The sequence below is a fragment of the Callithrix jacchus genome, chromosome 4, assembly GCF_049354715.1.
Source record: "Callithrix jacchus isolate 240 chromosome 4, calJac240_pri, whole genome shotgun sequence".
Taxonomy (NCBI): Eukaryota; Metazoa; Chordata; class Mammalia; order Primates; family Cebidae; genus Callithrix; species Callithrix jacchus.
In genome coordinates this window covers 17,123,588-17,150,184 of record NC_133505.1, presented here as the reverse complement: position 1 = coordinate 17,150,184, position 26,597 = coordinate 17,123,588, and the positions used below count along the sequence as shown (strand labels likewise).

Genomic DNA, 26,597 nt, shown 5'->3' with positions numbered 1-26,597 from the left:
CAGCAGAAGTGGATGCTCACCCGCTCCATCTAGCCCCTGGCCTCTGCTCTTCTGGACTCTGGCTCAGTCCTCAGATCAGTTCCGGATCTTCTCTCCTTAGGTTGCCTGTAACATCCGGGTTTCTCCCTTACTTGCTCATGACAGCCTGTCGCTTTCATTCATCCATTCATTCACTCTGAGGTCATCAGAGGAATGCTTCCTTACCTGTTCTCCTGATGTCCTAATATATGCTGTATCCACCCACTTCCTCTTCTTTGCATGGGGAAACCAAGTCAGAGGGAAAGATATATCTTTCTCTTCTAATGCTGGATCTCATCCCTTCCAAGCCTGCTCTCATTCCCCACCTTCAATCTCTCTGTGTCCATTCTTCTCTTCCTTTCATCCTTCAGTTATGCCAGCGGCTCCCAGACTAGAGTATAAATTTGGGGGTAGGGGTGTCTCTAAACTTAGGAGGGAAAATATGCATCTTTTTTTTTAGCAAGAATTATATTATACTGAATTTATTAGTATCTGCTGTGACCTAGATAACATCTGAATTTTTATTAACTCTGTGAAATTTAGCATTGTCTTTGATTATGACAAATCACAATTGTGTAAGCAGCAATATCTGTGACTTCATCACCAATAGAAATTACATCTATTTTCACTTTTTTTTTTTTGGAGGTGAGGGTCTTGCTCTGTTGGAGGACAGTAGTGTGAGCACAGCTCACTGCAGCCTCAAACTCCTGGGCTTATGCAATTCTGCTTCAGCCTCTTGAGTAGCTGGAACTACCAATGTAGACCCATGCCTAGCTAATGCTTTTAAAAATGTTTGTAGAGAGGAGGTCTTGCTATCTTGCCCAGGATTCGCATCTATTTTCAGATCTCATTATTGGTTTGCAGATATCTTGAAGCGGCATTTACACTCATTACTTCTCTGAGATAATGGAAATCAGTAGGTCACAACCAGCTTTTGTTATTTAATCCTTCAATGAAAGGCTTATACATGGTTTTATTGATATATATATTTAAATTTGGAGACCTATATATCAATATAATTTATTGCTTTGCAATTATATGCACATTATTTTGCACACTTAAAAATCTTATTGGAGGCCAAGACAGGAGGATCCCTTAAGACCAAGAGCTTAAGATCAGCCTGGGCAATATAGCCAGGTCTCATCTCTACAAAAAAAAATTAAAAATTGGCCGGGCGCGGTGGCTCAAGCCTGTAATCCCAGCACTTTGGGAGGCCGAGGCGGGTGGATCATGAGGTCAGGAGATCGAGACCATCCTGGTCAACATGTGAAACCCCATCTCTACTAAAAAATATACAAAAAATTAGCTGGGCATGGTGGTGCGTGCCTGTAATCCCAGCTACTCAGGAGGCTGAGGCAGGAGAATTGCCTGAACCCAGGAGGTGGAGGTTGCCGTGAGCCGAGATCGCGCCATTGCACTCCAACCTGGGTAACAAGCGCGAAACTCCGTCTAAAAAAAAAAAAAAAAAAATTAAAAATTAGCCAGGCATGGTGGTGTGCATCTATAGTCCCAGGTACTCGGAAGGTGGAGGTGGGAGAGTTGCTTGAGCCCAGGAGTTTGAGGTTATTGCAAACTATGATCATGCCACTGCACTCCAGCCTGGGTGAAAGAGCAAGACCCTGTCTCAAAAATAATAGTAATAAAAATATTTAATTAAAAATGAAAAGAGGAAATATAATATCTACATATGAATATTCATTCATAAAAAGGAGGAAATCCTTTTAATTGTAACATAGACGAGAACATCATGCTAAATGAAATAAGCAAGGCACAGAAAGACAAATATCATGTGACCTCATTTATGTGGAATAAAAAAGGTCAAACTCATAGAACGAGGTTTGAGGGACTGGGAAGTGAGGGGAAGGGGGTGCAGTCAAAGGATACAAATGTGCCGTTGTAAAAGAAATCAGTTCTGGGGCTCTAATGCACAGCCTGGTGGCTGTATTTAATAATCCTGTATTATATACTGGAAATTTGCTAAGAGAGCAAGTAGAGTGTTTTCATCACACAAGAAATGAAACAGTAACTATATAAGGTGACATTTATGCCGCTTAACTTGATGCTAGTAGTCATTTCACAATGTGTAGATATACATATATAGTATATATATCAATGTGTATATATATATATATATCAATGTGTATATGTATATATCTCTCTAATTATGTTGTGTGCCTTTAATTTATATTTTTATTTGTCAATTATAATTCAATAAAGCCAAGGGAAAATAATCCCTTCTCCAAAAAGAAAGATAAGTGGAAACAAGATCTGAGAGCTGTATTTCTCTTCTGCATCTGTCTTTTAACTTTTACCTTCTCTTACTTTTCTTTCTTTCTTTCTTTTTTTTAATGTAATTCAAGAGGAAGGCAGTAACAAAGAGGAAATCAATTTCCAGACTGGCTGTGCTTACACAGTCCTGGTGCAGACAGCGTCTAGTTGTCAATGCAGTCAGAGGTGACAAGTTCTGCACCAACACCTCTGATAGGGAGTTGTGTCTGCCTGCCAAGCATTTAGAGTGAGAAAAGAGGAAAAAAGAGGGTGGGAAACGCATGCTCAGCTCAGGCTGTCACCATGGAAGGGGGAGAGGAAGGGCTTTCTTCTGATAATCAGGAAAATAGAGAGAGAATAGATGGAAGCAAGCTTGAAACCAAAAAGCAACCTCCAGGGCCTCAAAACAATACAGGCAATGGAGGGCCTGCTTATGGCCAAACCGTGAGGCCCACAGCAACCTGGGGCAGCCCTCCCAGCCCTGTGGGCCATTTAGGAGACCCAGGATCTCAAAGCCCAAGTGACAACTGCTTTGTACCATTTGGGCAGGTAAGGGAGGAGGGCAGACTGGAAGAGGAATTTATATCTATAGTTAGCAATAAAAATGGGTTTAATTTAACTTGTATGGGGGGCGGGGGGCGGCTTTCCTGCTTCCTGTATCGCCTGTCAGTCAGCTTCATCTCCCAAGGCACCTTTAACATCAAAATCCTGATGCTGTTTGACAAGAAGAACTGCTCTCAAGTGAAGAATAATTTCACAAAATGCCAAATCAGGATGAAGACCATATTTAAAGACTAGCGTGCCCCCAGTGGAGTATGGGAAAAGGTGTGATGAGGAATTGTAAATGGGCAAATCCCTCTTTCTTAGCTTTGTCTTTGGGGTCCCATACATTTTTTCTTATTCACTGTTTTCACAAAGCATCCCTGGTAACAACCAGGGACTTGGTAGAGAGAGAAGTCAAAAGGATCACCATCAAAATGCCCAGTGGGGTCATAGGTCTGGGCCATTCCACCTCTAGTTTCGCTCTGCTGATGGCACACTCTTCCACTTGGTTGCCCACTCAGGCCCCACACGAAGACATCATCTAGGATTTTTTCTTTTCCTTACCATTCCATATCCAACAGTCATCCAATTTGTCTTAAAATTAAAATAAAAAATATTTACAGCCAGGCACAGTGGCTCACGTCTGTAATCCCCACACTTTGAGAGACCCAGGTGGGTGGATCACAAGGTCAAGAGATCGAGACCATCCTTGCCAACATGGTGAAGCCCCATCTCTACTAAAAATGCAAAAATTAGCTGGGCATGGTGGCGTGTGCCTGTAGTCCCAGCTACTTGGGAGGCTGAGGCAGGAGAATTGCTTGAACCAGAGAGGCAGAGATTGCAGTGAGCCAAGATCGTGCCATTGCACTCCAGCCTAGGTGACAGAGTGAGACTCTGTCTCAAAAAAATATATATTTACTGTGCAGCGACAATGTGCCAAGCATAGTCAGGGTACTGGGGCATTGCATACATGTGGCCTCACAGTGGAAGAGTTTCCAATCTTATCAGGGGAGGCAATAATAAACACATAAATAAATAAAACTGCCCCAGATTGTACGAAGCCTGCTTTTATCTGTTAGGTAAAAGAAACTGGCTTAATTCAAGCTATGGAAAAGACTTACAAGGGGTTATGCTTAGTGGTTCAAAAACGTCTCCAAGAACTGGGGTTCTTTCCACCTCCCTTGTTTTGCTTTAGCCTAAGATTAGAAGCAAGATGGCTGCAGCAGCTCCTGGCGTCCATTCAGGTGTAACCAGGGCCAGAGGGAGAAGAGGCTTTTTCTTCCTGCAGCTCCCAAAGGAGAGAGGGACTGTTCGAAAAAGACCTCACAGACTTCTTTCTGTGTCTCCTTAACTAGAATTGGGTCACTTGCGCTTCCAGAACCAAAAACTGGCAGAGGGAATCAAATTAACTTTTGATCAAACAGGATGGAGTCTCTGCCCCAAGGGGGTATGTAGGAAGGTGATATTGGACCAGAATTAGGGTTCCTTTAAGGAGGAAGAAGAGGGAAACAAATACAGCTAACAGTATTGACAACAACAATAAAACGGCGTTGAAAAACCCAACAGGGTAATGAGACAGAGGGCTCGGGAAAGGCTGCCCTACATCTTGTCCCCATTGCCACTGCCTGGGGCGAGGGCAGAGCCCCCGACTGGTCTTCCAGCTACGAGCCTGCTCTCTCTCACCCCCACACCCATTTTCCACACCCTCCCATTGGATCTGCCTAAAATGCAAATCTCATGTTATTTCCTTGCTTAAAATGCTCCTATAGCACTCCTTCATGTAGAATAAAAGGACAAACTTTTTAGCAAGAGATGGTAATTTAAAACTTCCCACATGCAGGGCACTATTCTAAGCACTTTCTACTGTGCTATTTAACTTAGCTCTCAGAACAGCGCTCCCATGGAAATGCTATTCTAGCCACATTATACGAGAGGCAGTCGGGCGCTGTGATGTTCATCTTGTCCGTATGTGAGTTTCCTATTGCTGCTGTGAAACATCACCACAAACCTCGTAATTTATTTACTATTATTATTATTATTATTATTGTTATTATTATTTTGAGACAGAGTCTCACTCTGTAGCCCAGGCTGGAGTGCAGTGACACAATCCCGGCTTGCTGCAACCTCTGCCTCCCAGGTTTAAGCTATTCTCTTGCCTCAGACTCCAGAGTAGCTGGGATTACAAGTGTGCACCACCATGCCCAGCTAATTTTTGTGTTTTCCTTTTTTTTCTTTTTTGATTCTAATTTTTGTATTTTTAATAGAGAAGAGAGGCAGCATTTCGCCATGTTGGCCAAGCAGGTCTCGAACTTCTGGCCTCAAGTGATCCATCCGCCTCAGCCTCTCCAAGTGCTGGGATTACAAGTGTGAGGCACCGTGCCCAGCCCAAACCTAGTGATTTAAAACAACACAAATTTGTTATCTTGCTGTTCTGAAGAAGTCTGCAGTCAGTTTCCCCGAGCTAAAATTAAGGTGCCTGCAGGGCTATCTTCTTTTTGAGGCTCCAGAGGCAAATCTATTTTCTTACTGCTCCCACCTTCTCAGGCTGCCTGCATTCTCCCCACATGGCTACATCACTCAACCTATGATTCCATCATCCATTTCCTCCTCTCCCTGCTAACCTTCTGCCTCCTTTTTTAAGGGCCATTGTGATTACATTAGACTGGCTCAGATAATCCAGGATCATCTCCTCTTCTCAAGATCTGTAACTTAATCACATCTGCAGAATCCCTTTGCTAGGTAAGGTAACATAGTCACAAGATGCAGAGATTAGGATGGCAGCATCTTTGGAAAACCATTATTCTGTCTTCCACTCCCCAGCTCATATGGCAAGAAGGGAGTGAACCAAGATTTGAACTCAGCCTCTGTGGGCTCTGCAGCTCCCAGAAGGAGCCACGCTCTCCCAGGCTGGTTGTTTCGTCTTCCACCCGGAAGGCCTTTCTTGCATATCCCAGCCCCTTCTAGGGCTAATTCCCACTTGCTCAAAGTGACCTCTAGAAAGCCTGTCACAGCTGCATTCTTCCCCTACCCCTCTATCCCTTACCCCTTCAGCTGAACTGTCTGTCCCTCCTTCAGGCTCCCAGGTCACCAGAGCTTCTTATAACTTACATCTTACATCATATATCACTTATACCTAACTCCAAATGAGAATGGGCTTCCCACAGAGTGCCTGGAACTCAGGAATACTGGTTAGTTGGTTGAATGAATGAATGAACGATTGAGCTGAGGACATGATGACATCTAAAAGGAGAGACATATGATAACAGCTAATAGACAGGAGGGAAGGATTTTTTGGCAATAGTCTCTTGAAAACTGTTCTAGGGAGGAGGTACATTTCAGGGTATAGAATGACTTATACTTTCAGGAACCAAAAGAGATCCCAGTGGGGCCCCAATAAGGAACCAGAAAGTGGACATCTCAGGCTGCAAAGAATGAGTTTCAGGGGAGGAGCTCGGTTTCAGAATAAGGAGTGAGCACCTGGCAGTGGCGTGTCTCCTGAGACCGGTGAGTGATGGACCAGGCACGATTTCAGAACCCAAAATGACTGTTCACTAAAAGACCTCACAGAATTCTTTTCATGTCTCCTTAACTAGAATTGGGTCACTTGCGCATGCCAAAACCAAAAACTGGCCGAGGGAATCAAATTAACTTTGATCAAATAGGACGGAGTCTCTGCCCCAAGGGAGTATGTAGGAAGGTGATATCTGACCAGAATTAGGGTTCCTTTAAGGAGGAAGAGGAGGGAAACAAATTCTGGGTTGATCAGGTGGGAAGGAAAGTGAGTTTCAGGGCAGGAGCTAGATTTCAGAAGAAAGAGTACCCAGTGCCTTTAGCCACTCCCCACCTTGGGACATTCAATGCATTAGAGCTCAGAGTTGAAGCCTGCATTATACACACACACACACACACACACACACACACACACAGCAAAAAGAAATTAAGTGCACTGCCACAATCACAGAACTAGTCAGTGGCAGAGCCAGGCTGTGAACCCAAACTGTCTGAGTTCCGCTGTGTGTGCTAACCATTGCCTGCCCCTGCCTGTCACACAGCCTGCCAAATACCAACTGTGTTCTGATCACACTGCCTGTCAAATACCAATTGTGGCTTTTTTTAAAATTTCAGATTCAGGGGGTATATGTGCTTGTTCATTACATGTATTACATGCATAATGGTGGGAGCTGGGCTTCTCATATATTCATCACCACCTATTGGACATTTTACCCAGTAGATAATTTTTCAATCTAGCCCGCTAGCCCCTTGGAGTTCTCAGAGTCTATTTTCTCTATCTTTATGTCGATGCGTAGCACCAAGTTTGTTTCATTCTTAAAATAAAGCAATATCAGCCAGGCATAATCGCTCAAGCCTGTATCCCAGCACTTTGGAAGGCCAAGGCCGGGGGATCACCTGAGGTCAGGAGTTTGAGAACAGCCTGGCCAACATGGCAAAACCCTGTCTCTACGAAAAACATAAAAATTAGCCGGGCATGGTGGATGCCTGTAATCCTAGCTATTCGGGAGGATTCCTGTAATCCTAGCTATTCAAGTGAGGCAGGAGAATCACTTGAATCCGGGAGGCAGAGGTTGCAGTGAGCTGAGATCACCCCACTGCACTCCAGCCTGGGCAACAGAACAAGACTCTATCTCTCCCTTTCTCTCTCTCTCTCTCTCTCTCTCTCTCTATATATATATATATATATATATATATATATATACACACACACATACATACATATGGCAATATCTGGGGACTTTGGAGCCTGACCTAATGGACATAAATAGTCAAGGAGAAGACAGAGGAAGAAGGACTGAGTACTCACTGCAAAGAACATGTCTCAAAACCAGAAGGCAGAAGGCCCAGGGTGTCAGGCCAGTCCTTCATCTTCTAAGTGGATTTCCTTCTCAAAACCCACAACGACCATTCAGTGGATGTTAGAGTTTTGACCAGATGGAAAGGAATCTTATATGTAAAACACATTTTACACTATAATTCTATCTAATTAGGTCCTGTAAACAATAGGATGAGTTCTCACCCAAAAGAGCATATTTATGTCAACTCTGGAGTTCACCAGTGCATTGAATAAATTGCAGGTTCCTAAAAGGCCCTCCTAATATTCTGAATTATGTTTTTACCAAAATAAATATGAAACGCTCTGTGCTAGGAAAGTTAAAGTGCCGTCATATGCTGATACAAACCGGGGCTCCCTCAAGCAAACCAAGTTCACTTGTGTTGAATCATAGAGGGACTAGGGCTTTAATTCTTGTTTTCCCCACAGAGGTATTTATATGCACGCCAGGTGGAGAGCAGCAAAAGTGCAGGGGCCAGGAGAGGTCTGGAGGAGCTGGGAGCAGCCCCACGTGGGTGGCGTGGTCGGAGCTGAGCAGGAGAAGAACCTGGTGATACAATGAGGCCACGCATGCCCAGATAAGGAGCGTGGACAGACTCTTACAGGAAATCCGGAGTCCTCGGAGGTCAGGGCAATGCAAGGACCCTTGGCCCTTCTGGCTGCCAACAGTAGATGCAAAGCAAAGTCACGGAATGATGAGAAAGTGCAGAGAAAACGAGCTCAGTCTCCACTGCTCAGCTCTGGGAGGCGGGGTTTGTCAACTCCCTTCTAGAGTCTCAGGTACCTGGTACAGTACCGTAAAGGCAGGGATGTCAATAAACTATTTACCTGCCAGTGAAAAACAAGACATTCTCGAATGTGAAACATATAGTGATATATAAAGGTACACACCATACGTGTGATACACACTAACTTTGCAGACTTACTTAAAACAATCATGAATCATGTTCTGTATTCCCCAGTTCTTTCCATCCCTTCATTGATAATAGTGATTCTTGGTAACGAGAAAAATACTCAGGCAGGTAATCAATCAATGGCTATGAGTTGTATTTTCAATTTTCACTAGAATATTCCCAACTTATGTAAGGCACTTCAAAAACGAAATCTTATCCTGAAAAGGTGACTTTTTATTAAAGAACAAAATAAGCTTTCAAACTGTATTATCTGAACGTTACTGTTATGGTAGTTGGAATTCTTGATAAAAATTCCAGGAAACCTAGTTGTTAAGGTGAAATGGATACTGCACAGTGGGAGAAAACCTGGATCACTGAGAATCACTCTGGACTTTAAAAAAAAATCCTGATGCCCCATCACACTCCAGGCCACTTGTATACAGAACAGTTGGCTCAGCATCTCTGAGGGAGGACCTGGGCATCATTATTTAATTTCCTAAAACTCCCAGGTGTCTTCAATGAGCAGGTAGCAACCAAGCTGAATACAGAATCACCTGGAGATTTTTTTTTTTAATTCAAGATGGAGTCTTGCTCTGTCGCACAGGCTGGAGTGCAGTGGTGCGATCTCGGCCCACTACAACCTCTTCCTCCCGGGTTCAAGTGATTCTTCTGCCTCAGCCTCCTGAGTAAGTGGGACTACAGGCGCGCACTACCACACTTGGCTAATTTTTGTATTTTTAGTAGAGACGGGGTTTCACCATGTTGGCCAGGATGGTCTTGAACTCCTGATCTCATGATCCGCCCGCCTTGGCCTCCCAAAGTGCTGGGATTACAGGCGTGAGCCACCACATCCGAATTTACCTGGAGAATTTTTTGTTTTTTGACAGAGACTCATTCTATCACCAGGCTGGAGTGCAGTGGCACAATTTCAGCTCACTGCAACCTTCGCCTCCCAGGTTCAAGTGATTCTTCTACCTCAGCTTCCCGAGTAGCTGGGACTACAGGCATGTGCCACCACTCCCAGCTAATTTTTGTATTTTTAGTAGGGATGGAGTTTCACCATGTTGGCCAGGATGGTCTCAATCTCTTGACCTCATGATCCACCCACCTTGGCCTCTCAGAGTGCTGGGATTACAGGCGTGAGCCACCACACTCAGCTTTACCTGGAGATTTTTTACAATGACACCTGCCTACACACCCTTCCCCCCCCAACCCCTACATACAACACAACAGAGACTCTGATCCAATTGATCTGAAGAGGGACCTGGCCTTTTTTTTGAGACCAAGTCTCACTCTGTCACTCCAGCTGGAGTGCAGTGGCACAATCACAGCTCACCGCAGCCTTGACTTCCCTGGGTTCAGGCAATTCTCCACCTCAGTCTCCTGAGTCGCTGGGACCACAAGCATGCACCACCGTATCCAGCCATTTTGTATATTTTTTGTAGAGATAGAGTTTCATCATGTTGCCCAGGCTGGCCTTGAACTCCTGGGCTCAAGCCATCTGCTCGCCTTGGATGGGCATTGTTGAAGCTGCTGGCTGAGGTGAGTCTACTGTGCAGTCAGGTTTGAGGATCTCTAGCCTAAAGCAACCACTCTAATAAATCAGTCTAGGCCAATGACCCACCTCTGGCTCTTGCCTTTCCCACATTCTCCAATCTTTTGGCAGCCAGCAACGATAGGGTGAGGTGAAATTCTACTTTTTCCCTTTCTAATTTGCAAGTGAATTAAACCCATCACTACCTTGAGCTGTTAGCCATTTTTACCTTGGTGCAAATTAACTGCGGGGCAGAAGGGCTTTGGGAATTTATCCCAGCAGATTATTAGCTGACATCAGAAACGTATCAACCCAATTCCTTCATGTGAATCATTCTCTCCATTCTTGGAATCCATAGAACTGTCTCATTGGCTCATATGCCGTTCACCTGTGGTATAGTTAGCTAAGGGTGCAGTGGGAGGGTGATCTTGAATAAGCCAGGCATGTGGCAATTCCCCAAAATGGTTGGTTGTCAGGATGAAGGAAGGGGAAGATACCTTTGTGAGTGGGGGTACAAGAATATGAAGAAGTTTGTACCCTGTGCAGTAATAGGAATTGTGTATCGATTACTTGAGCCTTTAGAGAAGTTAAGTAGCAAGGCCGGGTGCAGTGGCTCAAGCCCGTAATCCCAGCACTTTGGGAGGCCGAGGTGGGTGGATCACCAGGTCAAGAGATCAAGACCATCCTGGTCAAAATGGTGAAACTCCGTCTCTACTAAAAATACAAAAAATTAGCTGGGCATGGTGGCGCATGCCTGTAATCCCAGATACTCAGGAGGCGGAGGCAGGAGAATTGCCTGAACCCAGGAGGCGGAGGTTGCGGTGAGCCGAGATTGTGCCATTGCACTCCAGCCTGGATAACAAAAGCGAAACTCCGTCTCAAAAAAAAAAAAAAGAGAAGTTAAGTAGCTTGCGATGGCCACAAGGTAGATGACCACATCTGGATTCAAATCCAGGTGTCTATGAATCCAACGTTCATTCATTTTTCTCTAAGTCACACTGGCATCTTGTATAAATACACCCTAAATTATATATTTGAAACCTCTGGGGCTAGAGTGGCTTGGAATTTAGAATATTTGGAACGTTAGAAGGGCAAATACATTAATATCTGTACAGCGAAACATATAAATATTTATCCCAAATGGGATTTAATTTTTTAAAAAAGCCTCTCCTCAGCCTCCTGTTAATTCAGAAAAGATTGTACCAGCAAGTTTGGGGTTTACAGAGCTTTTTTGGGGTTTGGGAATTGCAGGTGATGGAATATGAACATGAGCATCAAAGAAAACAATTGCACATCGTGGCAAACAGCGGCTGGACAGCGAATGTTTCCCAGGCTTTCTGCCAAGCTCTGTACATGAGCAGCCCTCGCAACCACCTTGCAAGGTAAGTGCAATTGATTACCATCCCCATTCTAAAAGTCAGGAAACTGAGGCACGGATGGGCTAAGTAACTTGTTCGAAGTTATTATGACTAATTAATCCACTCATTTGTTCCATCTCCATTGAAGTTGAAAGCTTATAGTTGGAAATTTTTGTAGAGTAATCCACTTTAGAGAAAACCTTTCTGTCTCATTGAATGATGAAATGTTTCCAGAAGGACTGGCACTGCACTCTGATTTGAAAGTCTTTGTTTTACAGCTTTAAATGTGCCTTCTCTTTTTATTGTCTGTCTTGTTTTGGCAGCAGCCAATTCACACCAAACAGCTGTAGGTTCTCTCCTTTGCACACTGACAGAAGTCTCAGGAGGTTTCAGGGGGAAACCTGAAATACTGGCTTTATTAAAATGAGATCCATTTCCAAAAAAGCAGGGTACAATGTGGATTTCTATTCAAACAATATTGTAAAATTAAAGTTGGATGGTCAAGGAAGGCTTTTTCTTAGTAATGAGACTCCGTGTGGGGGTGCAGAAGTTGGCCAACAGTGTGTTCTGTCTTCTGCGTAACTCAGTTTCCTCCGTTCTAATAACCTGTACCTTCCCAAAGCAATCTACTAAGATTTACAGGAGTGGTTTCCCCCTACTGTGCCAAACATTGTTGAGAACGCACTTTAAATACTCTCAAAGATTTAAAAGAAAAGCATTGATGTTCCAATAATTATTAAAACACATCCTGAAAATCCACATAGCCATTCAACGTTCCGGGAGAACAATGTGCTTTGTTTAGTTAACCTTTCACTTTTTTGCCTTATTAGAACTTTATTAGGCAAAGCAGATAAATAACCCTCCCAATATCCATTTATTTTGTGATTAACTGAATTTTATTATTTCGAAATGTTAGAATATTGTTGTTTTTCCACAGATATGTTAAAGGTTTATTGTTGTCTTGAGAGTGATTTTATTAAGCCTAGGTAAATAGAATGTCCAGATAATGGAATCCAATAGGAAGAAGGGTCTGTCTAGGAACCAATTTATTCTTAAATAAATAAACAAGTGTTCTTATGCTGGCTTGGCTTGCCCTACAAAATGGGCTGCTTTCTTCTTCAAAAAGCTCCCCCGGCTGTTTAAGAAAGTCTAACTTTCCCCAATTCTTTCTAAATCTGAAATGCTTCTAATTATCCTACAAAGTTATCTATTGATGCCTCATATTTTATTACCAAAGCTAGAGCATTTGGCCAAATTTTGCGAAATATTGAGAACATAGTAATTCTTTAACAAAGGCTTGTTGAATGAATTAGGAATTCCTGTCAACCTCACACCATAAACCAGGCAACGAAGACAGAAAGAGGTGACTTAGGTCTCAGCTTTCACCTACTGTTCATGTGACCTTGGGCAAGTCACGTCACTTTGTTCATTTATTTATTTATTCAACATTTATTGAGTATTAATCCATAACAGGCACCATGCCAGGTGCTAGGACACAATGGTGGGCAGACAGACCTGTTTCCTACCCTCACAGACCTTCTGGGTTCTCAAGCCTCAGTGTGTATCAGATTCACTCAGAGGCCTTGATAAAACGCACATGGCTGGTCCCCACCTCCTGAGTATCCGATTCAGTGGGTCTGAGGTGGGGTCTGAGAATTTGCATTTCTAACAAGTTCCCAGCTGAAGGTGATACTGATGGTCTGTGGGCCACACTTTGAGAGCCGCTGGCTTTAAGAGGAACAGTAGCAACAGTATATGATAAATGCTGTGATGAGTCCTGGGTGAAGCAGGGACCTAGAGCAGAAGATTAATCTAGTCTGTGGGGATAGAGAAGATTTTCCCAGACACTCAAATGTAATCAGTCCTAAGACCTTAACATCTCAGGCGTTGGGATACAATAAACACTGATCCTTCTTTCTTACACTTTAATATCTCCAAGATCACAATGCATTTCATGAAATACTGTAACAACATTTAAGCAGAAAGGGTAATCCAGACACACATGGAGAGATGTATAAATCCATGGACTAGAACAGAGAGTCCAGAAATCCATATACCCATGGTTAATTGACTTTTGACAAGGGTGCAGAGATCATTCAATGGGGAAAGGGCAGTCTTTTCAACAAATGATGTGGCGATAACAGGATGGCCACAAGCAAGAGAAGGGATTTGGATTCTCTATCTCAAACCATATCCAAAAACTCAAACCGGGTCGAAGACCTAAATGTAAAAGCAAGAGCTATAAAACGCTTAGAAGAAAATACAGAGGTAGATCCTCATGACCTTAAATTTGGCAAAAGATTCTTAGATATGACAACAAAATCATGAAATATGAAAGAAAAAATAAATAAACTAAATGTCATCAAAATTATAAGCTTTTATGTTTCAAAGTGAAAAGACAACCCACAGAATGGGAGAAAATATTTGCAAATCATATATCTGATAAGAGACTTGTATCTAGGATATTTACAGAACTGTTACAAAGATAATCCAATTAGAAATGGGTAAAATATCTGAATATGCTCTCCTTCAAAGAAGATATACAAATGGTCAAAAAGCACAGGATAAAATGCTTAGCGTCACGTGACAAGGAAATGCAAATCAAAACCACGATAATACATCACACACACTAAAATGATTATGATTTTTGAAATGGCAGATAACAAGTGTTAGCAAGATGAAGAAAAATTAGACATTTGCACACTGCTGATAGAAATGTAAAATGATGTAGCTGCTTTGGAAAACAGATGGCAGTTCCTCAACCGATTAAACATAGAGTTACCATATGACCCAGCAATTCCACTTCTAGATATATATCTAAGAGAAGTAAAACCAGCTGTTCACACAGAAACTTGTATAAGAGTGTTTACAGGGCCGGGCGCGGTGGCTCACGCCTGTAATCCCAGCACTTTGGAAGGCCGAGGCAGGTGGATCACCTGAAGTCAGGAGTTTGATACCAGCCTGGCCAACATGGTGAAACCCCATCTCTACTAAAAATACAATCATTACAGGTGGCATGTGCCTGTAATCTCAGCTACTTGGGAGGCTGAGGCAGAAGAATCACCTGAACCTGGGAGGCAGAGGTTGCAGTGAGCCAAGGTTGCACCACTGCACTCCAGCCTGGGTGACAAGAGTGAAATTCTGTCTCAAAAAAAGAATGTTGGCCGGGCGCAATGGCTCACGCCTGTATTTCCAGCACTTTGGGAGGCCAAGGTGGGCAGATCACAAGGTCAAAAGATCGAGACCATCCTGGCCAACATAGTGAAAATACAAAAATACAAAATCTCGGCCAGGTGCGATGGCTCAAGCCTGTAATCCCAGCACTTTGGGAGGCCAAGGTGGGTGGATCACAAGGTCAAAAGATCGAGACCATCCTGGTCAACATGGTGAAACCCCATCTCTACTAAAAATACAAAAAAATTAGCTGGGCGTGGTGGCGTGTGCCTGTAATCCCAGCTACTCAGGAGGCTGAGGCAGGAGAATTGCCTGAACCGAGGAGGTGGAGGTTGCGGTGAGCCGAGATCGCGCCATTGCACTCCAGCCCGGGTAACGAGAGCGAAACTCCGTCTCAAAAAAAAAAAAAAATACAAAATCTCTATTAAAAATACAAAAAATAGCTCGGCATGGTGTCACAAGCCTGTAGTCCCAGCTACTCTGGAGGCAGAGGTAGGAGAATTGCTTGAACCCGAGAGGCAGAAGTTGCAGTGAGCCGAGATCACGCCACAGCACTCCAGCCTGGCAACAGAGTGAGACTCCGTCTCAAAAAAAAAAAAAAAAGAATGTTTACAGCCACATTATTTGTAATAGCCAAAAGATGAAAACAACCCAAGTGTCCAGGGTTACAATGGAAGAACCAAAATGTGGTATGGAATATCATTCCACTATAAAAAGGAATAAAGTACTGATACATGCTTCAACAAGAACGAACCTTAAAAATATTATGCCAAGCGAAAAAAGCCCGTCACCAAAGACCACATATGGTTAGACTCCATCTGTATGAAATATCCTAAACAGGGAAAGCTATAGAGACAGAAAGTGGATTAGTGGTTGCTGAGGGTTGGAAGTGGAAAAGGGAGAGGTAGAGAGGTGATATCTTAAGACTAGAAGATTTATTTTCAGGGCAATGAAAATAATCTAAAATTGATGATCATGATGGTTGCACCTATCTGTGACTATATGAAAACCACTGAACTGTGTACTTTAAATGGGTGAATTGTATGGTATGTGAATTCTATCTCAATAAATTTGCTTTTTAAAAATAGATGCACAAGACTGGGTGTGGTGGCTCATGCCTGTAATCCCAGCACTTTGGGAGGCCAAGGCGGGTGGATCATCTGAGGTCAGGAGTTCAAGACCAGCCTGACCAAAATGGTGAAACCCATCGACACTAAAAATACAAAAAATTAGACAGGTGTGGTGGCGGGTGTCTGTAATCCCAGCTACTTGGGAGGCTGAGGCAAGAGATCACTTGAACCCGGGAGGCGGAAGTTGTGATGAGCCGAGATCGCACCATTGCACTCCAGCCTGGGCAACAAGAGTGAAACTCTGTCTGAAAAAAAAAATAGATGCATAAACATACATGGAAATAGACAGACACCTGAAGGCTGAATGATAGTTAATCAGGCAAAACACAGGGATAGAGAGGAGATTGGAGGAAAGGAGAAAGAAGAGTGTTCCTGGCAGAGAGAACTTACTAGATGAAGGCCTGGGGAACATGAAAAATAATTGATATGTCTGCAAATATTCTATTTGAGGGAGAGAAAGGCAAGAATTAAGACAGTAAGACCAGGCCACAAAGAGCTATGTCCACTCTGCTGACATGTACAGCCAGTGGTTCTCAAAGTGTGGTCCCAGAATGTGAATTGGCCACTACAGAAAATGGTGCAGAGGTTCCTCAAAGATCAAAACTAGAACTACCATATGGTAGCAATCTCACTCGTGATGTATATCCAGAGGAATTAACACCAGTGCATCGAAGAGCTCTCTGCACTCCCACGGTCATTGCAGCACTATTAACAGCAGCCAAGAGATGGAATCAACCTAAATGTCTGTTGAGGGGTAAATGGAGAAAGAAATTGTGGTACATACATTAATGTCATATTATTTGGCTTTTGAAAAGAAGGCAGTCCCATTTGCAAAAACATGGATGAATCTTAAAAATATACTAACTGAAATAAGCCAGGCACAGAAAGACAAATACTGCGTGCTCTCACTTTACATATGGCATCTAAGAAGTTGAATACATAGAAACAAAGAGTAGAATGGTGGTTGCCAGAGGCCAGGAGTTGGGCGGGTGGGGTTGTGGTAAGGAGGAGATGTTTGTGAAAGGGGACAGTTTCAAGCCAGGCGCGGTGGCTCATGCCTGTAATTCCAGCACTTTGGGAGGCCAAGGTGGGCAGATCACTTGAGGTCAGGAGTTTGAGACCAGCCTAACCAACATGGTGAAACCCCGTCTCTACTAAAAATACAAACATCAGCCAGGTATAATGGCAGGCACCTGTAATCCCAGCTGCTAAGGAGGCTGAGGCAGGAGAATCACCTGAATCTGGGAGGTGGAGTTTGCAGTGAGCCACTGCACTCCAGCCTGGGTGACAGAGCAAGAACCTGTCCCCCCAAGAAAGTTTCAGTTAACAGAAGGAATAAGTTTTGAGATCTATTGCACACAGGGGACAATAGTTAATAATAATGTGTTGTATACTGGAAATTTTCTAACTGAATAGATTTTAGGTGCTCTAACCACATGCATGCAAAAAAAGAACTATGTGAGAGAACAGATATGTTAATTTGCTTGACTGTAATAATCATTTTGTCATGTATATGTACATCAAAACATGCAGTACACCTTAAGTATATACAATACAAAATGAAATAAATAAAAATTTAAAATTAAAAAAAAAAACCTGTGGTTCCAGGATCAGAAGCAACTGCCTCACCTGAGAGCTTGTTAGAAATGTACCTTTCCAGGCCTCGTCCTGGACCTATTGAGTCAGAAACTCTAGGGGTGGGACCTAGAAACCTGGGTCTTAACAAGCCCTCCAGCTGATGGCACTCAAGTCTGAGAACACTTCTCTTGGCTTCACATAACTCTGATATCCCTACAGAAGCCACGGTTTTTTAAATAGTGTCAATCTAGTCATGGCATTCCTGGTTTGAACCTTCCAGCATCCCACCGTGCACTTGTCTGGCAGAGGGCTGACACGATCCATTTACATTTTGAGGGTCCCCTCAGGTTGCTCTGTGGAGAATCAATTAGAAAGGGCAGGAATGAACACAAGAGACAGATAAGGAGGCTGTTTCAATAATCTAGGCACAGGCCATGGAAGCTGGACTCACTAGGCCAGTAGCAGTGAGAACAGAAGAGCGCAGCCATTTGAGAGATACGTAAGTTGAGTCAATAGGATTGGACTTTTTCCCCAACAACCTCCCAAATTTTTCTTTTTCTTTTTTTGTTGTTGTGATAAAATACACATAACATAAAATTTACCAACATAACCATATTTAAGAGTACAGTTCAGTGGCATTAAGGACATTGACACCATTGTGCTCACTGCCACTTGTCCACAGAAATTTTTCACCCGCCCAAATAGAAACTCTGTACCCATGTTCAACAGCAACCCCTAGTACTCCCTTCCCCAGCGCCTGGTGACCACGTGCACACTCTCTGTCTTTATGAATATACTTACTCTAGGTTCCTCATATAAGTGGAATCACACAGTCTTTCTGAGTTTGGCTTCTTAGCACAATGTTTTCAAAGTTCATCCATGTAGCATGCATCACTGTTAGAGTAGGTCGTCAGGTAGACATGAGCAGGGCAGATGGTTCCCCTACCCCCATCAGAATGTCAGGGAACCAGCAGGCAAAGGCCAGGCAGTTGTTGTTTCTCTAAAATAACAATGGGTCACAGCTGGTGCCAGGGAAAGGCAGTCTCCCAATAGATAGAAACACCTGAAACTGTGATCAGCAGGCTCCCAATAAGATCTCAGGAGCTGGGCAAGTGAGCTCAAGCATGCACCCTAAGAAGCAAAATGGCGAAGCTTACCTGGTACATGACCTTCCTCTATGAACACTCAACTGGTAAGGGAAAAACACCTCAAGTGAGCATGTGCAGAACTCCAGTAGACAAACTGTGCATGCAGTGCCTCCCAAGTGCTGGCAGCCCACTGCACATGTGGAATGCCAGGGTGTAAAACCCCAAGTCAAAGGTCAAACCATGCACTTGAACCTCTCAAGTCATCTGTTTGGCCCTCTTCCAAATATACTTTACTTCCTTTTGTTCCTTCTCTAAAACTTTTTAATAAGCTTTCACTCCTCTAAAACTTGCTTTGATCTCTCCCTCTGCTTTATGCCCCTCGGTCGAATTCTTTCTTCTGAGGAAGCAAAAATTGAGGTTGCTGCAGACCCATATGAATTCACCACTGTTAACATTACAACTCCATTCCTTTTTATGGCTGAATAATATTTTGGTGTGTGTGTGTGTGTGTATACACACACACACATATATATTATATACACATATACATATTATATACATATACCTCATGATGTTACATACATATATATACACACACCACATGATCTTTATTCAGTCATCTATTGTTAGACATACCTTGCTTCCACCTTTTGGCTATTGTAAATAATGCTGCTATGAGCATGAACGTACAAGTTATCTGTCCCAGCCTCTGCTTTCAATTGCTTTGTGTATATGCCTAGGAGTAGACCTGCTAGATCATATGTTAATTCTGTTTAATTTTTTGAGGAACTGCCAAATTATTTTCTGCATCATTTTCCATTCCCATGAGCAACACATGAAGGTTTCCATTTTTCAACATCCACACCCACGTTTGTTATTTTCTGTTTTTTTTTTTCATAATAGTTTTCCTAATGAGTATGATGTGGCATTTCCTTGTGGTTTTGATCTGCGTTTCCCTAATGACTAATAATGTTAAGCATCTTTTCATGAGCTTATTGACCATTTATGTATCTTCTTTGGAGACATGTCTATTCAAGCCCATTGCCCATTTTATAAATTTAGGTTTTTTGTTTTTTGTAGGAGTTCTTTATATATCCTGGGTATAAGTCTCCTATCAGATATGTGATTTGCAAATATTTTCTTTCATTCTGTATGTTACTTTTCACTCTCTTGACAGTATCCTTTGATACATAACAGGATTAGATTCTGGACACATTCACTGACTCATTCAATTTGTATTAATTGAGTGCTGACTTTGTCCCAGGAGCTCTGGAGGCAGTAGGGATTTAGAAGGAAAAAAGGCATGCTTGGGCTCAGGGTGAGAGAAAAGGAGGGTGGGTACAGGCATTTAGAATATCCCTTTTTAACACTATAGCCTGTCTCCCATGGCTGAAATCTTGCTGCATAATCCTGTTTTGCATGTCAGAAGCAGAGAATTACATTTCTCTTTGCATTATTTCTGTAACAAATTCCACTTCTCCCCAAGCAGAAAGATGGCTTGAGCCACCTAAGGCCCAGATGTTTGGTGATGTTGGAGAAGGCAATGAAGACCCAGCTTCTTTCTCTATGGAATATAGTGAGCCCGTGAAGAGGCCTGCACAATGGAGGAGCTCCAGAACTTAAATTTCATTTGCTTTAAAGTAATTGTACTTCTGGGCTTCTAAGCTACCTTGAGAACTTTCCAGAGGACAAAATTAATGCTGCCTGCCAGTGTAGCCAAGAGTAGCTGCAAAACAGCAGGGCAGGGTTTTGAAGGAAGGTAGGAGCAGGACCTCCCTGATCCACTGTGGTCTTTTTCTCCAGGGGGACCAACAGCATTCTTTTGACCATAATTTAATGGTTATGCCCGACAAGTTATTGGAGCAAAATGCTGGGGAACATAGTGTAAACCAAAAATAAAATTCTAAGCCCTCCAACCATCTGAATGGACCCTTCCTTTCAGCCAAGGGCATTCCAAAGTTAACCTGAAAAACTAGTTCAGGCCATGATAGGAAGGGGGAGTTGGACATGCTTCGTTATTCCCTCCTCCCGTTTATAATTCAGACATATTGATCAATAGTAACATTAAAACACATCTTAAGGGTGATAGAAGAGACTCTTTAAGTCTGATAAAACACACACACACACACACACACACACACATTTACAATCTATTCTTTCTGAAGCCTGCTACCTGGAGGCTTCATCTGCATCATAAAACCTTGGTCTCCACAACCGCTTATCTTTACCCAGACATTCCTTTCTATTGATTCCAGGTCTTTAGATAATAGCCAATTTCTGTTGAGAAAATCTTTGAATTCACCTATGACCTGGAAGCTCTCCCACTTCCAGTAATCCTCCCTTTCTGGAACAAACCAACGTACATCTTATATGTATTGATTGATGTCTTATGTCTCCCTAAAATGTATAAAACTAAGTTGTAGGCTGACTGCCTTGGGCATATGTTCTCAGGATCTCCTGATGGCTATGTCACAGGCCATTGATCACTCATATTTGGCTCATAATAAATCTCATCAAATATTTTACAGAGTTTAATTTTTTTCATTGACAGTAGGAGACACAATCCTCTAAATCCATTTTTCTGGTTCTGTGAAGAGGGATTTTTTCCCAAACAGTCTTGCCACACCTTCCTCATTGATTCTGAGGAAAGAGCAGTCATTCATCAAAGTGTTGAATTTGATACAAGTAATATCTTTGTGCCTTTTTCTTTGGGAAAATGATTTATACAGAAGTCATCATCCCTTTTATATTTGGTTTAAGATCAGACTCAAGGTACTCAAGTAAAATTTTGTTGCTAATGAAAAATGTACAATTGAGGAAAACTTTAGTTAACCGTGACAGAAGGCTGAATTATCTTTCTATTCATTCTATTAAATGATATTATAAAACCATTGTTTTGTGAAGGGGTACTCAAAGATTATGCAGCCAAAATAATGTGTAAGAGTGACAATATTTATTGATATGTATTTAATAAATACCTTTCTTGATAAAAATAATATGAATATGTTAATTTTTAGATGTGCAGTATTTGTAGTCTTTGATAGTTTTACAAAATCATAATTTGTTGTGATATATCTTCTCAACTAAACAAATATTTACTTTTATATCTAATTTGATATTTATAATTTTGTTCCTAAAAGTTTTCCTCATATTGTATATACATCAGGCCTCCAAAACCTAGATCCATCCCCTCCACATTAATTAAATTAGCTCTAAGGTACTAAAAAGCTAGAAATCTATTCCTTCTTCTATTTTCCATCTCAAATTAAGTTCAGAATGTTATTCAGTAAAGCCTACCAAAGGTTCTGCAGTGAACTCAAATGACATTATAATGACAATAAAATGCTAACAACACATGCCTCATGAAATCATGGGTCACCATGGATTCAGAGTTCAAAGATTAAAATCTCAAAGAAGTTAAAGTCCAGGAATTTTATGTAACAGTTCAAAGAAATTAATCAATACATTTACCCTTGTCAATTAAAATGGAAAGTCCAAATTTCCTAGGTTAACTAAAAAAGAAACTAAAGGTGGCACTTGCGTGCTCTCCCACCTATTTGGGAGGCTGAGAGGGGAGCATAATTTGAGACCAGCCTGAGCAATAGAGTGAGATCCTATTTTTGAAAAACGAAAAAAAAGAAAGAGATATGGTTTGGATTTGTGCTCCTGCCCAAATCTCATGTTGACTTGCAATCTCCAATGCTGGAGGAAAGGCCTGGTGATAGGTGATTGGATCGTGGGGGTGAACTGACCCCTTGCTGCTCTTGTAATAATGAGTGAGATCTCACAAGATCTGGTTGTTTAAAAGTATGTAGCCACACCTCCTCTTTCACTATCTTCCTCCTATTCCAGTCATGTAAGATGTGCCCGCATCCCCTTTGCCTTCTTCCACGATTGTAAGTTTCCTGAGGCTTCCTAAAAGCCTGCTTCCTGTACAGACTGCAGAACCGTGAGCCAATTAAACCTCTTTTCTTTATAAATTCCCCAGTCTCAGATATTTCTTTATAGTAGTGCAAGAACAAACTAACACAGAAGGAAAATAAATTAAAATCTTCCCCAGTTTATTCTACTCAGTTCCAAACAGAGGACTGTTGGTCCCTGGGTAGATGGAGGTGCTCCTCTAGAAGCCCAGCCTGGGACAATCATGTTTCTGCAGGATGCCCCAAAACAATTCATCCTATCACTTTTCATAACATCTGAAGTGTTCACAAAAGGCAAGGCCATGGTGGCACTGGTCCTTTATCTATTAATGCAAAACAAAAACAAAATACCAAGTCAGGCCCTAACCCTTAGTTATCCAGGCAAAAATTATGCTCTAGAAACCTTAGTGTTGCCAAAGACACTGATAACTGAGTGGAGCAGGGGAAATCAGAGAAAATCTTGGTGTCGGTCACACCAGGAGAAAACTAGTTAATCCCATTTATATGGGATCTATGACTTGTGCACTTTGGCTTAATTGGGAGACTCTTCCTACCAAGAAATTAATTACAGCACTCTATTTACCGATGGAGAGGGGTTATTTATGTGCATTGTTTTTTTTTAAGAATATTAAAGAGTAGCATTCAAGACATCCCTACTTTCTTACAAGGGTTAAAAATTTACAAACTACCTCCCAATCATTGCATCTTATTCTTACCTTTTTTGTTTTGTCTCTGGTATATGGAAAAACTCTAAAAACCCATTGTATTTCCCCTGTGAGTATTAACAATTTAAAGCTAGCAGTTAATACATAAATACTCTGTATTGTACATGGAATTCACCTGTGGTTTAAAGTTCTGACCTGTAGATCTGGCTGAAAAACACAATAAAAGCAGCAAATGATTGTTCCATCCATAATAACTAAAAGTCTGTATACAGAAAGATACTTTTCTTCATAATTTGGTGATTCTCACCTTTGCTACTCAGTAGAATTACCTGGGAAACTTTGAAGAAACACTAATACCTGGACTCCACTCCAGAGAATTAAATCAGAATTCGGAGATGGAGAGGGTCAAGTGGAGGGATATAGTCATATGCCTAACAAGTTTCTTAGCCAGGCATGGTGGCTCACACCTGTATAATCCCAGCATTTTGGGAGGCCAAGGCAGGTGGATCATGAGATCAGGAGATCAAGACCATCCTGGCTAACATGGTGAAACCCTGTCTCTACTAAAAATACAAAAAATTAGCAAGACACGGGGGCATGCACCTGTAATCCCAGCTACTTGGGAGGCTGAAGCAGAAGAATTGCTTGAACCTGGGAAGCAGAGGTTGCCATGAGCCAAGATCGTGCCACTGCACTCCAGCCTCAGTGACAGAGCAAGGCTCCATCTCAAAAAAATAATAATAAATTTCCCCAGTCAATTTTAATGTGCAGCCAAATCTAAGAACTGTATGGCCCACTGAGGGCTGCTGTAGCCACTGAGTTCCTTATCTTCTGTTATTCCTTGCTTTACTTCCTCATTTTGATGGAGCACATCCTCTGGTAACCATCTCAAAAAAGTGTGTGCATAGGATATAAATTTTTCTGAGTCCTTAGATATCTAACTAAAATGTCTTTATTTGGTTCTTACTCTTGACTAGTAGTTTGCCTGTGCATAGAAGTTTATGTGGAAAATAATTCTACCTCACAATTTTAAGGCATTGCTCAAGAATCTTGTGTTGTTCTTAGAGATTCTTCAAGAACCCTGTGGAGCTGTTGAGAAGCCTAATGCAATATTTTCATTAATTTGATTGTGACCTATTATTTTTTCTGGACGGTTTTATAATATTTATCTCTGGTGTTTTCAAATTCTTCCTGGAGAGAGGATGGGAATAACTAGCAAGAGAATATGTGTTTACATATAGTATTGGGAATATACCAGGCTGTTTTAGTCAAGAAACTCATGTTAAACGTTTACAAAATCATTTCCTTGATAATTTCCTTTCCTTCATTTTCTCTGTGTTCATTTTCTGGAATGCCTACTAGTTGATCATTTGATCTCCTGAATTGAGCTTTCAGATTTTTTTTTCTCTCTCAAATTTTCTTCTTGTTCATTTTTTTCTGAAAGATTTATTTGATCATTTTCCAACTTTATCACTGATTTTCTTATTTTAGCCAACATTCTTAATTTGTTTTTAATGCTATTTCAGTAAACATACACATTTTTTTTTGAAATATTGAAGTTGCTTTTGACATTTATATGGGAAAATAAATAATCAAGAAAAGCCAGAAATATTCTAAGGGGAAACACATTGAGAGAGGACAAATCTTATCAGATATTAAAACACCCACAAAGCCTTAGGAATAAAAATAGTATGGTACTATGCACGAAAGACAGATGGATCCATGGAGTAGAATAGAAGGCCCAGAGATAGATTCAACCTTACAGAGAAATTTAATATATGACAAAGATGTCATCTCCAATCCATAGAATAAAGATGAACTTTTTAGAAAAAGGTATTAGGGGCTGGGCATGGTGGCTCATGCCTGTAATCCCAGCACTTTGGGAGGCTGGGGTGGGCAGATCACAAGGTCAGGAGTTTGAGACCAGCCTAGCCAATATGGTGAAACTCCATCTTTACTAAAAATACAAAAATGTAGCCAGGTGTGGTGATGGACACCTGTAATCCCAGCTGCTTGGGAGGCCGAGGCAAGAGGATTGCCTGACCCTGGGAGGCAGAGGTTGCAATGAGCCTAGATTGTGCCTCTGCACCCCAGCCTGGGTGACAAAGTGAGACTCTGTCTAAAAAAGAAGAAGAAGAAGAAGAAAACAGAAAAGGAAAGGTATTGGGGTAATGATCAGCCCCTGGAAATAAGACAGACCTAGGTCCGCACTTCACACCATGTAGTCAGGTGGACTCAAAATGGATCAAAGATTTAAATGTAAGTAAATCAAACTGCAAAATATATGAATATCTAATAAAAGAGAACAGGGTAAACTCCTCTTTAAGGGAGAGAGAAGGGATTTTTCATTATGATTCAGAATTCAGAAGTCATCAAAGAAAAGACTGATAACCACATAAAATAAAAAGTTTTACATGGCGAAACATCAAAAGTACAATTAAAAGACAGAGTAGGAAAACAATTGTAAATTATATTACAAAGGGCTAATCTCCCTTTATAGTGTTTCTAGAAATCAAGATGAAAATAAACAGCCAAGGCTATGGAGAGTTCATGGAAGAAAGAACTACAAATGACCCTTAAACATATAAAAATATGAAGAATTTCACTTATAATAAGAAAAATACAGATGTAAACTATACCAGGCTGCCATCTTTTCACCTAATATGGTTGGGGGGAAAAAAGAATCCCAGTATCTGACATCACATTTTCTTGAGAAGGCTGAAGAGAAATAAGAACTTTTGTATTATCTTTTTTTTTTTTTTTTTTTTGAGACTGAGTCTAACTCTGTCACCCAAGCTGGAGTTCAGTGGCAATCTCAGCTCACTGCAAACTCTGCCTTCAGGGTTCAAGCGATTCTCTTGCCTCAGCCTCCTGAGTAGCTGGGATTATAGGCGCATGCCACCATGCCTGGCTAATTTTTGTATTTTTAGTAGAGATGGAGTTTCACCACACTGGCCAGGCTGGTCTTGTATTTTCTTATTGCAAAATGATTCAATTCCTTTTGGAGGGGAATCTAGCAATAGCTACCAAAAATACAGACATATTTTCCGCTCCGAGAATATATCCTACACAATCTCAAACGTAAGTATGAAAGAACATATGTAAAAGTCTATTTGTTGTGACATAATATGTAAAATTTAAAGATTATAAACAAGCAGGCATTGGGCAGTCAATTACTGGCTGAACAAACTAGGGTACACCAAGTTGATGGAGTCTATGTAGCTGTAAAAAGAAATACAGTAGATCTCAGGCTGACGCAGAGAGATCACAGACTATATTGTTAAGTGATAAAAGCAAACTTCAGAACAGTGTACAGAATGTTATTTGACTGAATGCATATAGTACGCTAGCTTTAGCGTAGCAAAGGAGGGAATAAGAATATGTGTTGTATTTGGGCTGGGCATGGTGGCTCACATCTGTATTCCCAGTACTTTGGGAGGCCGAGGTGGGTGGATCACTTGCAGTCAGGAATTCAAGACCAGCCTGGCCAACATGTCCAAACCCCATCTTTACTAAAAATACAAAAAAATTTTAGCCAAGCATGACGGTGCGCGCCTGTAGTCCCATATACTTGGGTGGCTG

General features: G+C 41.7%; 1 protein-coding gene across 1 annotated transcript in view; it reads left to right on the top strand.

Moving 5' to 3' along the window:
• Positions 1-26,597, top strand: part of SIRT5 (sirtuin 5) — a 101,064-nt gene that overhangs the window by 9,314 nt on the left and 65,153 nt on the right. Inside the window, exons 2-3 of the mRNA XM_078368340.1 lie at positions 6,194-6,333; positions 11,354-11,484. The gene's annotated coding sequence lies outside the window, so the exon portion shown is untranslated. The remainder of the gene's footprint in view (positions 1-6,193; positions 6,334-11,353; positions 11,485-26,597) is intronic.